Source organism: Netta rufina, assembly GCF_964035555.1.
Source record: "Netta rufina genome assembly, chromosome: 6".
NCBI classification, from domain to species: Eukaryota; Metazoa; Chordata; class Aves; order Anseriformes; family Anatidae; genus Netta; species Netta rufina.
Window position 1 is genome coordinate 13,419,910 of NC_140129.1, and position 16,977 is coordinate 13,436,886.

The 16,977-nt window shown below is 47.1% G+C and overlaps 1 protein-coding gene across 1 annotated transcript in view; it reads left to right on the forward strand.

Moving 5' to 3' along the window:
• Positions 1–16,977, forward strand: part of KLF7 (KLF transcription factor 7) — a 54,596-nt gene that overhangs the window by 11,653 nt on the left and 25,966 nt on the right. The gene's annotated exons all lie outside the window — the stretch shown is intronic.

Genomic DNA, 16,977 nt, shown 5'->3' on the forward strand with positions numbered 1-16,977 from the left:
TTCTGCCACTGCCTTCATCCAGCAACAATAAACTGTGCATATAAGCAGATCTGGTCCGGTGCTAATGTCTGAATTTCTGAATTGCTAATTAGCAGTTCTGCTAATTCAGAAATTGCTAATTCAGAAATTAGCACAGAAAAAAAAATGCTGTAAGATCATCAAATTCTTTTGCCCAGGTGCCATTTCTCACTGTATGCCTCAGTGGAGCCTTCTGCTCTCATTGGAAATCCACCTAGCACGAGGCCCTGGAAGCCTTGAAAGCATGTGCTAAAGCCTCATTGAGGGGAAGAATATCTAAAAGCTTGTTTGTTTTTTTCTTACCTGAGTCTAATTCCTCACACTCCTGTATTGTCTCTTGTTTTTTATGAGGACCTCCATGGCTTTGAGTTTATCCAATTCATAGCTGTGTAATGTGATGCTTTTTCCCATCTTTATTAACTCTTTCAAGAATTTGTATCTAACTGTGAAACGAGACCCCTGCTCATTGACTGGAGATTATAATACTGACTGTGGAGCCGACGTGATAAATAGGAACAAATGTGCGTGTCCCTTTCAATTTTGTCATACTTTCCATCTTCGTGTTTCCTCCAGTTTTCCTATATATCAGATGCTAAGAATGTATCCCCAAAACCACAGTGGTCTTCTCTCTGTTTTATCTGCGCAAGGTCTCTTTTCAGCCTGACTGGATCTCTGCTTTGTATTTAGTGTGCATGCTGTGTTGCTATTTTTCCATAAATGCATTAATTTGTCTTTCTTCGAATTCAGTCTCAAGGATTTATTTCCTGCCCCTGTGTGGGTTCCTTTATATACTGCCTCTCTCTGCTGGCATGACAAGAAAACTTTAGCATTTACTCCTTAAGCCCTTTTCCCTGCTTTTCTTCACAATGAAAGCTTTTTATCAGTTTCCTTAGTTTTCTGATTTGTTTTTATTAAGCATGTTTTTATACTGGGGACTGTAATCCATCAAAGTAAACGGAAACAAAAAAACGAGGCCAAGTTTTTGTTTGTTTGCTTAAGGAAACAGATCAGAATTTAAGTGGGATGAAGTCAGAACGGCGCTGATGATTTGATGTGATGGTAGCTGATTCAGAATCAGCTGGCTGCTGACAGCAGGTAGTGGAAACCCTCAGCATTTGAGGAGTCTAAAAACAAATACAGCCACGGGGCTGAAAATTGCATGGTGATAGTAGTGATGGGAAGAGTAGGGTTGCTGTGAGTTGCTGTCCTTTGTTCAGAAAACAGCATCCATGTGCTGCTGGCTGTCGAACACCAAAGTTTTTCTTCATCACAGCTCATCTGAAACAGCACCTTGAATTTCCATGCCCACCCAGCACACCTCTGCCCTTCCCTTCAGCACCCTCATGCAGATCCCGCAGCAGAGGAATGATGCTGGGGTCAACGCCCAGGGGGCTTGGAAGGTGCCATCGGGAGCATAAATCCTGCTGGCCGTTGATGTGGGCTAGCCCTGCGAAGCCATGGATATGTTTCTGGGCTCTGTTTACCACTAAGAACCATTCCAGCATTTCCCCGGGCTCACTGCACCGCCCCAAAGCCTGCAACACGGGAGCCTGGAGCAGCCCCGGCACCGTTTCCACCTCTCCCTGCGGCCGCGTTGCTGAGTCAGTGCTGGGCAGGCAGCTCGGCGGCGTCCCAAGGCTGCTGGAAGCGATGGAAATAATTCCCCGGGATCCAAGCGGGTTCTGGACCAGGCCCAAGAGGGGCAGGACCGGTATATCCTGGCCCCACTGCCTTGCAGGAGGATTTGAGGAAGCCACTAGCGTAAGGCAGAGGAGCCTCTGGAGCTGGGGGCAGGAGTTCCCTGCTGTGAACTGCGGGACTTGGTGTGAGTTTGGCTGGTCAGCCCGCACGCTGCAGCCTCCTGCTCTGCTTGTCTGCCTTGCTGCCTTTAACCATCGCCGTTCCTTTGAGGAAGCTTGGGCTGTTTGCAGGAGGAGGCTTGCAAAGGAATAGTCTCCGGTGTTTCGGAAGATGCGTCGTCCCCTTTCCTTCCTGCGCAGGAGGAAAGCTGCTTGCCCCATGCGGTGTCTGCTGGGGTTGTAACAAAATAGTGGGGCCTCACTAAATAGTAATGAGCTGCACAGCTGGTTGAGGGCGGCAGAGCTGTGCTGGTTTATGCTGGGTTTTGCCTCTGTGAAAACTGTTTACAAAAACTGTCGTCTTTCTCCTCTATATCCAGCAAGCCTTTAAGAGAGATTGTCCTTGAAGAGCTTCAGGCAATACAAAATAACATCATAATCAATGCTGCTGCTAGGCTGGCCAAACAAATAAAATCCTGCGGGGTAGTAACCATTTTTTTCTTTCCAGAAGCGCACATACCAGGTGTACAAAACTGGGTCTCTAGTCATGTATGGGAATTAGCAGCTTTCTCAAGCGCAGATGTGGTAGCAAGCACTTCCATGAACAGTGCAGAGGTCCTGTTGTGAGCATCTTTTAGGGATGTTTGTGTGGAGCACAAGGACTATAAAGAAATGTGTTCTGAACAGTGTGCTGTTGCAGATGTTCTTGCAGACCAGCATGTAGAAAGCTAAATGTTTTACCAAAAATTAAGGAGTAAAAATGAAGGAAGGACCTGCTACAATGAGGTACCACATAGCATCATCCTTACGGCGTGATTGCACTCAGTGGTCCACACCGTGGGTGTATTCTTCAATTTAATAGCTTCTTGGTGGAGCTGAAAGCAGAGGGATATGCAGAAAACCCACTCTCCATCCAGGCACTAATCAATACAAAAGTCTAAGTTCAGAGATAAAATATGAACTAGAAAACAGTGGTAAAGCGCTACTCCTTGTGCGTACCTTTATTTCAGTACTAGGCACCAACAGTGAGGAGGGACTTTCTACTTTAACCACTGTGCCAGTGGATTTGTGTAGTCTGGGGCAGCAAAATTCGCTAGCAGTACCCTGGTGAGTCACAGACCTGACACCTGCAGTCTTGCAAGTCTTGCAAAGTTGCCTTTTTGAGGCTCAGATTTTCCAAGAGCAGTGACAGAGCTGTTTCAGCAGCGCAAAATGCGTACATTTTCATCCAACACCCAGCGTTTTAGAGCATTCAGATGTTTGATGTGATGGCCGAGCTTTGGACAAATAGGATGCCTTACAGCCACTGCCCATGGAGAACAGGGAGCTGTAGCGTGCCCGTTTTGCAGGCTGGGAATTTGGGACACCCCAGTGCTCAGTTGTCACAGAGAGGGAGCCGAGAGCAGAGCCTGAAAAGGATACCCGTTCCCTGATCTCCATTTTAATTAAATTCTTTTTGCAATTGTCTTCCCTGGCAGTTTAGCTGGTGGAATGTGGTCTAGCAGAGGAATTTTTGGCTGCAGATTTGACAGGAGTATTTTTCTGGGCCAGATCCTCGCGTAGCGTAAATGCAGATAACTCCACTAGCTATGATTACAGCACTAGCGATTTACTCCTCCCTCTGAGAATCTGGCCCTGGTTTGCAGACAGTGGGCAGTGTCATATAATTTGTTCTTTTTAATTTTAGTCTGTCTAGACACTTTTACAGCACCCCTTTCTGCAAGAACTCGGTGCCAGCAGCTCTGGAGCAGCACCGCACTTCTCTGGTGAGAGGAGCTCGGTAAACACAGTGTGGAGACAGCACAGGGTGCTCAGGCTCAGCATTTCACCTTCCTTCTGCAGGATTTGGCTTTGGTCTTCGTGCTTTTGTGTTGGAGAGGTGGCAGAGAGGAATCGTGGCAGGATTTCTTCCCTATGGAGGGGGAGAGAGTCTGTTGTTCACCTACCTCCTTTTTTTTTTTTAATACTATGTCCAAGTTGAGTGCCAGAGAAGGACGTCTGGTGCAGATGCAGCAGTTCTGGGGTGGTTTTTCTTTCCAGCAGTAGATGAAACCTTCCTTCCGTGGGCAAGAGGGCCTTTCTCCTGGCTTTAAAGGCTATTTCTGGTCCTCCATGCATCACCTGGGGCGGTGTGGGGCAAAACGCAGGCTCCTCACGCGGCAGGCGCAGGGCCCGGCTTTGACAAGAGCCTCACATGTGCTGGCCGTGGTTAAGCAGATGATTAGCTAGGACTGTTTTTCTTCCCCTTCCGTTCTCCTGCCAATTCCTGAGCTACTCGCCGGGATTGTCTGTAAACTCTGTTTGCGAGGAGCCAAACAGAAGGGCCACGGCTCTGACCGGGCCTTGGCAGCAGCAGCAATATATATATATACACACACACACCCTTTTACTACCATCCCTGTGTGAATCCAAACGCACTTAGCTCAACCCCTAATCCTCGTAATATTTTTACAAGATTTGCTATTCATAAAGTCCCACCTTCTGCAGTCACATTATTGTTAACTGCCTGCATTTATGTGCCTGTCCCCAGCCCACAAAGGAAGGGGCTTCACGGCTGCAGAAAGAAAGCCTGAAGGCAGAGATCCTAAAGCAATTAAAAGCAAAATCTCTTCAAAAAACAAAACAAAACAAAAAAAAACAGCACATAATGCACACGATATTTATGGGTTTCCACCTGAGCTTGATCAATACTACTGAAGCAGAGCTCTCCCAAAAAAGCAGCTTGCATGGGAACGGGGAAGAGATTCTTTGTGCAGCCTGAGGATATGGAGAGACGGCTCCCCTGTGAGCTGCTGCAGGAGTTTGCACCCCTTCCCCCACGCTCGGCAGAGCCCAGAACATATGACTGGCCACGTGCAAGGTATCGCAGTGTTAATAATGCCGCTGTATTGATCAAATTGGGCTGCTTTGTCCCCAGGGACGTCTGGGGGTATTTGTTCAGGCTCTTAAGGCTGTGCCTCCTAAAGAGCGTTTTCCAGTCCTTTCACTAGGCGAAGGGTGTGCTGTGCTTTTTGTCCCAGCCAGCAGGAGCGATGCTTTCAAAAGATTTCATGGTGTCCCACCACCTACTGCCTCTATCTTTTCTGCTCTCACGGCTTCCACCTTATTCCCACACAGAACTGGCCGTGTCTCAATCTTAATGTGCAGCAAGGTCTGATTTTCTGCCCTTGGAGAGCTCCTCAAGGCTGTAAGCACCGCTGGCCGCTGGAATGTGGATAAACACAGGGTTACGGGAACAGGAGAGGCTTCCTCTTTGCTTAGAAAGTGAGCAAAACATCGGTAAGAAAGCGGCGGAGAAGGAAAACATGTGCAGGGTGGTTTTGTTTCCCTCCCTCCGCCTCCAGGCTGATATTCATGACCTTGTTAAAAAGATTGGTCTGCTTCAGAGACTGCACGTGGTCATTTTTAAGTGTAGGGAGAAACCAAATGTGGCTTTTATTTTTCTATCTGATAAATTGCCAATTGCAGGTTTTACTTACAGAACACTCTGAGTAGTCTGAGGAGAACACAATCACCTTGATATTATATTTATGAGTAAAAATGGTACGAGGCAAAGAAAGCTCTTAGCTTGCATGTAAAGACGACTTTTAATGCAGTTTTTGCTTCCAGGAGTGCATCGTTAGTTGTGGTGGGGAAGGGACACATTAGCAGTCTTCCAGGAGGACTGAAATGCCCCAGGGGACGCTCAGAGGCTTGCAGGGTCAATTTGACTTCATGCTTCTTTGACAGATGTCGTGTGCTCGGTGCTGTAGTGATGGGAGATCTGCAGAGCGAGGATACCTGTGGTCTGGACAGGGAAGGGTTACAGATGTAAAATGGAGGAAATCCCTCTATGCCTTGCTTTTGCAATGGGAAGCAGTCTTTGGGATGTTCACACTGCCTTCCTGAACATGTCTGTGTGTTGCTAATTGCCGTGTTGACTTCTGCAGGGATGAAGGATGGCAACAGTCACGAGTTGTGCCTGAAATACTGTTGTCTGAACATGTATGCTGCCGGCATAGAGCTAAAGCAGCACATTTTGGGCTGGTTTCTCTCCTTTTTTGAGTCTTGGTTCCTGGACTGGCGGGACTGAAGCAGATCCCTCCAGCAGCTACCAGCACCAGGGATTTTGGCTCTTGCTCTGGCTCTGGTATCATTGCAGCCGCCTGGGAAGAGGAGCCGGCGGGAGGAGAAGCAGCAAAGGGCTCCCAAGGAATGTTCCCCATGAGGCAGAGGCTCGGCCTGCGGTCTCTTGTGCTGCTCCTCCTCGCCCAGCATAAAGGTTACCTTTGTATGTTTATAACCAAAATAAAATTGCAGCTCCTGAAAGCTGTAATTTGTACTTGGGGGAACATAATGTTTGTGTTTAGCTGTTGCAGGGATTCTGCCATAGCAGTGACAGAGGTCTGAAAGTGTTTGGGCTGACGATAGCTGGCAACAGACCCCGCCTTTGGGGGCTACTAAAAACAGCTTTACTCAAGCAATATTGGAGATAAACAAAATGACAGGGAGAGTTGGTTGTACCATGAGGAAGAGGACAGGACGCTGCTGCTGCAGCAGAAGAGGCTGTGCAGTGGCACAGACATGTTCCTGCTCTTCCCCTTCCCACAGCCCCAGCCAAAAGAGCCTGGCCGCGGCCTTCCAGGCCATGACAGTGGAGACTCCCATCCCTTCTCTGAAAGACAATAGAGGGAAGGTGGGCCGTGCTGCCAGCACACAAAAGCAGGCCTATCGCAGGAGGCTTAAGCAGATACGAAGAAGGGAAATCAGGGAAAATAGGACACTTAAGGTAAACTAACTGAATTTTTTAAACGTCTGAGTGGGAAATATGCCAGATGATGTCCTCTGTTGGGATTATAATGCCTACAGTGTGTTTTCTCTTTTCCTTGTTGGTAAACGGGTTATGTTTGTTTCCTTTCTGGAGATGGCTGAGGGACCAGAGCTCCCTGTGGCGTGTTTGGTGCTGTGTTGGAGCCATGTGTGGTGGCTTAGTCAGCAAGGCTCCCATGCTGCAGACGTGCCATCTTCCAGTTCCCAGCACCATCAGCAGGGCCTTTTTGTCTTGGACAAAGGCACAGTGTCGGGTTTCATCCAACTTACTCTAATAGGATACTTGAGGATGGGGCTGGGAAGCCAAAGGCCTTCTAAGGGCCTCTCAGCGGAGTGGCTGCTGGAAGCCTTGTGGCAGTGTCAGCAGAGAGAAGCCTGCCTGATGCCCTCAGCTCCGGAAGGTGGTGCTGAGTGTTGTGCTCAGGGACATACCTGAAATTAATCTGGGAACTCTCCCAATTAATTTGAGGGGGACAAGTGCCAGCAAAAACTTGAGACAGGGTCTGGCGGACTTGCACAGTATTCTCCAATATGTTTTCAGGGAAGTTTTGCCAGGAGAAAAAGTCGGTTTAAGAGAGAGCATAAAAAGGGGCAGTGCCTTGCCTTGCCAGCTAACCTCCTGCCAAAGTGAAGAGTGTTGCTGAGGAGGTGCAGCGTGAAGGAACAAGGGAAGGAGGAGGTGCTGGTGGGAGAGGAGAGACTGAGAAGAGCCTCTGGGAGGTCCTTGTGTCAGACAGCTGCTTTGTCACAGCACCCAGCCTCTGCTTTTCACCAGCCTGCTTGCTGTAACACAGAACCACCCTCTGGGACTTGCGGTGCTGTAGTCTCTGCAGATTTATGATTCGGCAGGTATCTGTATGGGGCATTTCTGTGAAGGGTATCGTGATGGCTTATGGTTGATTGATCCTGTAGTGAACTACAAAGTCTCACAGAAAAGTCTTGAATTGACCATGGCTGCTTGGATGCTGGGAAGTTGTTTTATCTTCCAGGAATACCAAGACATTGCATTCCTTCTAGGCTATTTTCTGGCTGCTACTGCTATTAATAACTTTGTCCTGAAATAGCACTTTCATATTGCAGCATATTAAAATCCATAACAACTGGGTGGGTGTCCACAGTCAACAGACTGAAGAAAGCGAGCCAGAACGAGAGCCTTGCTGCTGTAAGTCGGCTCACAGAGGTGTGCTGACTCTCAGCAGCTGCTGATCGGACCTGCTGAGCTTTGCCAAGTCCACAAACAGCAGGGCTCTTGGTGGCATCTCCCGGCTGTCCATCCTGTGCTGCAGCTGCTAGCCCTACGGCCTGCTGCAAACTGCACTGACGTAGAGATGAGCTCCGTCCTTCCACAGGGAGGAAGCAGAGCCTGCTCTGGGTCTGACAGCGCACCTTGAGTTGCAGATGGTAACCACAAAAGGCCCTGCCATGTCTCCTTTTTGTTTCATCGGATGCATTTTGGGGATGCAGATCTCCTCAGATGCCTGTGGGCAGCTGCCTGTGTTGCTGCTGAGTGGATAGGCCAATGCTGGCAGGATCTTTCCCAATGTGCTCCAACAAATTGCCTTAAAAGAGAACTGTGCTGCTTTTATCGGAGTGTGTGGCAGCCCAAGTGCACTGCCTGTGAGATTTGAGGCTGGTTCTAAATCCCTGATGGCTAAAGTTTTGGAACAAATGCCTTGGCAGTGCAGTGTAGAAAATAAAAGCAATGGAAAAACACCCTTGGCGGTGATGGAGCACCCTTTAGAGGGCACCTGCATTTGAGTGAGAGGCAAATTTACCTGCAGTGGGATGTTCAAGCATGAAGACTGTTGTTTCTGCACACTGACGATGAAAACTCTGGTACAGAAGTGGTAGTAACCAGTTTGTGAGTACCTCCAAATACACTGCTGGCCAAATTAAGAAAGAGAGAGAGAGAAAAAAAAAAAAAACAACAAGCATCAGGATGTCTGAAGATGGTGGTGTTTTTAAATTCTTCCCATTTTTCCATTTGGGTCACATTGTTCCTAATAAAGTAGACAAGATTTGTAATATAAAATAACCGTCTCCAGCCATCAAAGAACATGTCAAATTCTGCTTCACGTAAGCCAGAGTTAAATGGCGCTAATCAAGAGCAGAATTTCATGGAGTTTGAGTGTTGGCAAGGTCCTCAGCTGATGTAAACAGGAACAATGAAATCAGTGCTGCTCTCTGCTGATTTACCCCAGCTGAGAATCCGGTTGTGCTTCCATCGCTTTGTTTCTGGTCTGAGGTTTTTTCTCAGTTTGACAGTGAAACTCGAGGCTGCTGTCTTCTCTTTTCCTTGCCCAGACTGGCGTATTTATCACAGCAGCACACGCATCTTCTTGTTCTTGTAAGATAACAAATTGCCCAAATGATTTTAAAAAAGAAAAAAAGCAACAAATGGCTTTTTGTAAAAGTGATCAAACAGTTGCTGTGCTCCCATTAGAAGTTTAAATTTCAGCCAAGCAGCCCACTGCTCCCTGCATGGCTTGAGGCGGACTTTGGTCCTATGTTTATTATGGTTTAGAAGTGCTTTGGTAATGCTTTTTTATTTATTTATTTATTTATTTTTGTTCTGACCTTGTTCTACAACATATTCCCCTCCTGTAGCCTGCTTCCTGTTTCCCAGACAGGTCCCCACCTCTTCCTCCCCGCAGCCAAAAATAATACAAAAGGGAACAGACAAAAGGTTTTTTGAGCCATGAGATGTGATAGTGAATGGGCATCATGTGCAGGGTAGATTCAGTTGTCCCAGCAGACACATACTGCTCATACAAAGTTAAGGTGAGGAACAGCACGTCTTTGGGTTAGGAATTCAATGTTATGTACACTCTCGTTTAATATGCTTTTGGGTCAGAGCAGAGGTGACTCACAACCCAGAAATCCCTCTTACGAAACGTACCATATATTGAGTGTAGCGATGACACCTCTTCTTCATATAGGACTTAATTGTGAAGAACTGTGCTTGCGAATATGGTGTTGCTTGAGCCCATGGACACATTTGTGTCAGCTGCCGAGGAGGAAATGTTAAGCTATCTGTGATGTTAATGAAACATCTCTAACTAGTACATTTTTTCATTCATGATCCAATCTGGAGTAATTACAAGGAATCCAGTTCTGCCGTGTAACCCCACTGCAGTACTTCATAGGGGTGAATCTTAATTGAGGATCGAGACCTAAAATATTGCTCTACTTTGTACGTTTCACAGCCGTCAGCATTTGCTTTTGCATATCCATTTCCTGTGAGAAGTTTACCACACTCTGGGGCATGCTTTGAACCTGATCCTTTGATTTCAGTGGGAGCTAGAACTGGCAATTCAAGGAGCTAATTGTCCCGTTTTGCTATTTATAATGCTAAATTAAAGCTGCTTCCAAACGGGACAGCAACAGGTTAAACACATACTTGATGAAGTTTAGAGGAAAGTTAGCAGTGAGGGACACTAGCCAACTCACTCAAAGCCATCCAAGGTTGTTATACAAATAAATGATCTCTTCAGAAAGATTTTGAAACACACTTGGGTTATTCTTTATTCTTTTCTGTTAGGTTATTATTATAATTTCTCAAACGGTTTTTGTATGGCTACCTGTGGTGTGGACTGCATGGCAGCAGACAGTGCATGCGCTGATGTGGAACCACACATGGGTTTTATTGTATTTTGGTACTAGCACAATGGGCAGCCTCCACTTTTGAATTCTTGATTTGGCCGTCCTTAATCCTTTGCTGATGCTATTTTTTGTTGTTGTGACTGGTCGCAGATATTTTTTTTCTAACTTTATTAAACAGTCAAAAAACAACAAAAGCCCTCCAAAGCCCTGGTTGAGTGTTTGCAGATTTCTTTCATCCATTTTTTTATCTAGATGCCTATCAAATTCAGCCATGCTTAGCTGCAGTCCTTTGTTCAGTCTCTCACAACCAGTGCACTGAAACTCTATGCTTAGAGCCCAAATACCAGGGATTTTTAGTGAACAAATATGGCTTGTCCATTTCCAAAAATAATTGTTAGATACGATTTATTTCATTGTCACTGAGTTTGGCTACAAATCTTGATTTCGACTCCTTGGGCAGAGTTACAGGTCACTCTGTTCGAGACATTTGTTTCACTACCCATTTCTGTTGGTAAAAATCGCTAATTTATGGCAAAAGTGGGTTTGATCCTTTGAGCTTCAGAGGCTGATCAAAGCCTTTGATAACCCTGGTTACACCATGCCCCAGAGCAACAGGAAAATGGCTTGTGTTTATGTGGAGGTGGTGATTCTGCTCTGTCAGTAAATCTGCAGACTTTTTACATTAAACTGTGTCTTTACCGAATGTGGTTGAGGCTTCTGACTTCAGCATCTTTTATGTGCTGAAGAAAAAGGCTGTGAAGAACGTGCAGGGAGAAGGCTGTCTGGGTCGTGATACGGGAGCATTCTTTGGGAGTGCTTTTGTGCATGAATAATAGTGAATGGCTTGGTTTGGCTAAATACATTTCCTTAAAAGTTGGTTATTTGTGCTGACACCAAGGGGAAAAAATGGACGCGGGTCATAATTATATTGAAGAATTTTGCAAGCAGAGCCTTGGGTCGTGCGTAGCATATTCACCAGAAATCACAGAGTTCAGAGGCTGGTCTGGCCCAGACTCTGCTGGCTGCTGAGACTCAGCCAGTGTTAGAGAGGACGAGCCTGTCAGCTTGAGCATATGGTGAAGTTACCACAGGAAAACCAGGCTTTGCGTGTCAGCTGATCTTTGCTGACCATGTGTGTGCCTGCTTTTTGCTCTTGGCAAGAGCCTGTTGGGTAGCTGAATGTACAGTTAACTTGGCTTTGCCTTGTCTATACGGGGGAACATGCATGCAGATATTTGCCGTGAGCTGTCAGCAAGTGGCTTACTGTTGTACCTGGTTTTAGCTGTCTTTTTCTTAATGAACTATATAAAATGTAAGTAGGATGTGCCGGCACATTACTGGGAGCTTTGTCTTAAATCGTTTGCAATAGAAATTATTTGCTATTGCCTGCCTGAAACTTTTTCTTACTACTCATTCATTTCAGACTGCGGTTTCCCCATTTTCCCAAGTGTATTTAGCAAAACTACTTATTTTAATACTAAAATTCTGTTTATTTTATGCTGTCCCAAATGTTAAGCTTCTGATGTGCTGCAGCTTTTGACAACTAGCAACTGCCCAGTAAAGGTTGCCAAGAGGAAAAGCTGGAGGTTTTGGCAGCTGGCTGGGAACAGATGACAATCTTGGAATAGATGGACAAGAATATTGGGGTTTGTTGTTGTTCAGGAAGTAACGAAGGCTTTTGGCAGTGGGAGGAAGATGAATCTTTCAAACCTTGCTTTAGGGTTAAGGACAAACATGGCATGACATTCCAGGGAAGGCAGGTGAGTTTTGGACCTCTTACTCCTCTGAACTTCAGGGCTGCCCCACAGTATCGTGTTCCGTATCTGGAAACCAAAATGCAAGTGGTGCTGTAGCTCAGAGCTTTTGCTGTCCTGCTGAAGAATGACAGACTGACACCAGATGCTGGACTTGGAAGCAACTCATTGTAGTTTGGTCTGAGTGAACCGTGGTGACGCTCACCTTAGGATGATTCTTTTGGGGTGCTTTCAGGTTGGGGAAATTTTCTCTTCCTTTGCAATCTTGAGACTTTCACAGTTATTTCAACTTATGGATAAGGCCCCTTTTTTATGTGCCAGTGGAAAGTGATGGGGTCATGATGGAGGTTGGAATTTCACCTCAGCAATTGCATGTATAATTCTGCTTCACTCGTTTCAGTTTTGCTGCTCAGAGAATCCTTTCAAGTATTGTAAACAGAGCTGGTAGATCAGGCATGCTTGTCAACCACATTTGACATTTTCATTCTCTGTCACAGCCTGATCTAAGTATCCAACTTCTTAATTAGGTTTTGGATAACTTCCAAGATCGGTGCTTGATGTTCCATTTTATCTGCAGTAAAATGGCACTTAGAAGTAACTAGCACTTCCAGATAAGAACTTCCCGATGTCTGCTGGAAAAATTCAAAATCAAGATGTTATAAAATACTTCAGCATCAATAAAACCGAGAAACCCACTGAACATGTTGATTAGGTGTCTTCCCCGGCTGACCTCAAATCATTTTAAGTGCTGGGGCTTTGTTTTACCCTTGACAGAACTTTGCTCTCAGCACGCTGTTCTGTCTTTAGCTCTGCAAAACACCCAGGAGGTTGAGTACTGTAAAAACTTTCTGCTGGCTGCAGTTAGGGGAGTGCTAACCTCTGCTGAGAATGGTGTACGTGTCACCTCTTACTCTCAGAGGCAGACACTGCGTTTCTCTTCCACTGTATTTCCTAACAAGTAGAGCAGCGTTGCAGGGGTCGTCATGAAGTGTCTGAAGGATCTGGTCTTGCATGTGGAAGTGTCACGGTGGATTCTACTGCTCTACGTGCCCCAGAGGCCTGAGAAGGGGAATGAAGAGATGCCATGGATTGAAGGTGTGTAGGCAGGAGACACACAATATTTTTGTTAGGTGACGAAAATGTCCCTCTTCTTGGAAAGTGAATCTTTTTGCGATTGTATCCAAAACTGAAAAATCCACATGCCAGACCGCCATCCTTTGCTAGCGGGCTTTCTGCAAGTACATGGGGTTTAGCAAAGTCATATGCTGTTATTTGTCAGCCATGAATCATCATTTCTTTTAACTGGCTAAATTGAGGCGTAAGGTGCAAAGAGCATGACCCTTGTTAGTCAGGGCAGATGGGTTGAAGTGGTCGGGTCTCTTTTTATCCCTAGCCTGCAAAAACAGCTTGACAGCGGTCAGCAGTCTTGCATATCGTCTTCCTGTGTCCCTGAAGGGAGCCATCTTCCCCTTCCCATTAAATTTTTTGAGGCCTTTGTCACTGCAAATCTGTGGGCGCTGGGTAACTTTAATGACCATCAAGTTACCCACAGCGTGTCAACCTACAGCACGGTAGGATTTAGTTCAAATGTGACATTTATTACATCTGTTACTTCAGTCTTCCCCTCTCTTGCATGAACGTTTGAGGAGAAACTGGACGTCCAGAAGAACTGATGATCATGACAGGAGCACCTGGCTCCTGTCTCAGCCTCTTGGGCCGCTCCGTGGGCCGCTTTCCTCCCAGGCCGGTGGTGGAAGCAGAAGATGTATGGAGGTTCCCCAGTGTCTGAATCTTGCCATGTGCATTCATATCTCTGTGGGCAGTTGTCAACATCCTGCTGCTCCCACACAAAATTGTTAGGTTTCGCTGCACTCACTGGCAGATGACTTTGTGGGAGCGGAGACCGAAGAACCTCTTGATGGCCCATAGGGCTGGAACGGAGGCCTTGGTGGTCTCAGCCCGAGTGGTTTCACCAGCTCAGAGCTCAAGACAAGGGGGTGAGCTTACTTGACCTAAAAATCATAGGTCTTGCCAGGGCAGGAGTGAAGAAAACAAGCTGTTTTCCAAACGCTGCCTCGCCGCTCCCCGGGTGATTTGGGCCGGAGCGAGGGGAAGGTCACGTAAGGTACTTGGCACACGCCGGGGAGTGCATATGGGGAAAGAAGCTTTGTTCCTGCCTGCCATCGCCTGCCCTTGGCCACGGCAGCAGCAGGTAGGGCCCTAGCAGGGGGCACAGGAGGGGCTGTGGCCTTAACCCTCGTCGGGCTTTGTCTGCCATGCAGCTGAGCCGGAGGCCCTTTCTGGCTCGGCGTTGCCAGGCTCTGCCCCCCTGTTGACTTGGTGGAGGGATTGAGGGGGGCAGGAGGGAGGGACCTCATTATATTGTTTCTTTGCCTTTGAGTGTTTTGTTTTTTTTTTTGTTTTTTTTTCCCCTCTATGGGGAGATGGGCTTGATCCACTGGTTTTGGATTTCTGAGGCAGAAGGCAAGGCATGGCCAGCTGGTGTCTTGAAATGGCACAGGTGCAATGGCTGCGGGAGGGGGGAGCCAGGAATAATTACAGGTTTCTGAAGCATCAGGCTTTGCCTGAAAAGGGCTCATCGAGAAACTGCTCTTTATGGAAAATTAATGGTGAAGCTGGAAAAACTGTCAGGCCTACTATTGTTGTTGTCGGGGTAGTTATGCCTTAAAGCAGCAGCACCTCCCGCTTGCCTCCACGGGCGCGTGGAGCCAGTGTGCAGCTTTCTGGACCCAGCCATTGAAATCTCATGTCACTGTCATCACGTTTAATGGCCTTGAGTCCCTCTCTCTCTCTCTCTTTTTTCCCTTTCTATCCCTAATTTGTGATTATGCTCACTCATCACTTTGGAAGCCTTGCATTTATTAGGCCCCTAGACCTGTTTCTGCCCCACTGGATGAAGGCTAAGTGAGCCAGAAAGCCCAAATTACATGATGTGGGGAGTTCAAAAGCATCACCTCTTTTGGTGCACTTGTGGGTGTCAGTCCTGAAAGACTGAGGGGCACATTTGGAAGGCTGCCCCTAAAACCTGCCAGGCTTTTTGTGTCCATGAGAGCAGCTCTCCCTTGAGAGAGCAGCCCCAGCACAGCAGCTTTCTGCCGTGCTGGTACCAAGGTTTCTGCTTGGGAGCAGTGTGAGCAGGGTCAGTAGGTGCTGGTCCCCTGGGACAGACAGCAGTGAGGCTGTCTGTTCCCTCCTCAGGAGCCTGTTCAGATGGACCTTCAGGGGAGAGGGGACTCGTAAATAAAGCTGAAAGCCTTGTCCCCTGTCCCTGCCCCCAGAAGGAAGTCCTTGGTACTGGGTTAAGGTGGGCTCGGGGCGAAGAGCTTCTCCTGCAGTCACACGAGCTGGCAAAGTCAGTTAGCAGCAGCATGCGATGCTGTGACACTCTGCTAGGAAGCTCAGGGCTGGTTCCCGTTGTTCCCAGCTTTCTGCTGCCTGCAGGAAGCGGGGAAGCCCTGGGGGCAGCCGGGCGGACGTGCGGGCCGGTTGCATTGTTGCAGCAGGAAATAGGAACCTGTCCAGAAAAACCCAGCTGAAAGAGCGGTGGGGAAAGGAGGGAGCACAAATAAACAGTTTCTTGTGACTCCTGGAGCAGGCTGCTGGAGAAATGAGCTGGCAGCCTCCAACAGGAGCCCCAGCAGCAGGCTGCAGCCCGCTGGTACCAGCTCCCAGGGGTGTGCTGACCCTCCATTTTCCAGGGTTGGACCTCCCCTTGCTGAGTGTCAGGAGCACTAAAGCTTGCTGACTTAATCTCCCATGTATTTGACAAAAAAACAGCTCTTCAGTGGTCCCGTTTGTGGTAGGTGAAGAAGTGAAGCGCCCTACTCAGTTTGGGAAGCTTGGTTGTATGGGGGTTTGCTTATGGCAAGGTTCCTGACCAGTAAGTGTCCCACCTGCAGGCACATCGCATGTACAGTATCACGTCTGTGAAAATAACCCCCGTGTCTCACTTGCGTATGTTGCCATTTTATTGCTTTTTGTCCAAGTCCATCTCTACAGCTCAGATCTATAAGCAGCTATTATTAAAAGACAAACCAAAAAGAAACAAACAAAAAACACAGATAGCAGTCTGACAGATTATTTCTGTAACTCTGGAAGCCATCTCACCCAATTGTATCTGCAAACAGCAGTGTTGCTTCCAGGCTGCATTAACAGGAGTAATCTTGAGTTACAGGGTAGCTCCCAGAGAGCTGTGAATGGGGCCTCTTTACACTCTTATTGACGTTTGTACCCAGAAGGCAGGAGTCTCCGTCTCGCCTCCGGTGATAGGAAGTTTTTGTTTCTTGATCAGATGTTTGGCTTCCAGGTTGAGATGTAGTTGGGCCATCAGCTCCCGTAGGCTGCATTGAATATTTTTGCCTAAAGTCCCTTCTTTCATATCTCTAGAAGTGTTCTCTTAGGAGTTGTTTTTAGAGGTTTCTAAAAAATCTGAGTTAGAATGTGTGTTTTTCTAAGCCCCGTAAAATTGCAGTGATGGTATTAAACCAGCTATCCTTTCGGGCAGCAAGAAGTGAAAAATAGCACTAATAAACTCCATTAAATGCTCCTGAAACTACAGCTAACCATTTTCTATAAATAATAAAAGTCTGTAATGTTGGTTATAGAGAACACTGGGCAGTGTGAAGGTGCCTGGAGGCTTTATTGGGCCTCCATATATGAGCTCAGGGCGCCTAATACAAGGTACATTCAAGTAATAGGCTCACCCCATCCTCGTGCTGATGATCACTGCTGTGGAGGTGCAGGAATGCAGTTTTAAGTGGCAGCTGTTTGCCTGCATCATCACCTACTTTTAAATCAGTTGTGTGTGTGTGCTGGTGTGCAAGTGTGGTGTCCTGCATACAGGAAATCCTGCTTGACCAGCTGTGCCAAAAACCCTCTAAGAAAGGCATTAGGTCCCTTTTTTTTCTTATTACACCTTCTCTCAGCCCCTTCAACCAAGCTATGGTGTCACTGGAAGGTTTTCTGTCTCCTCC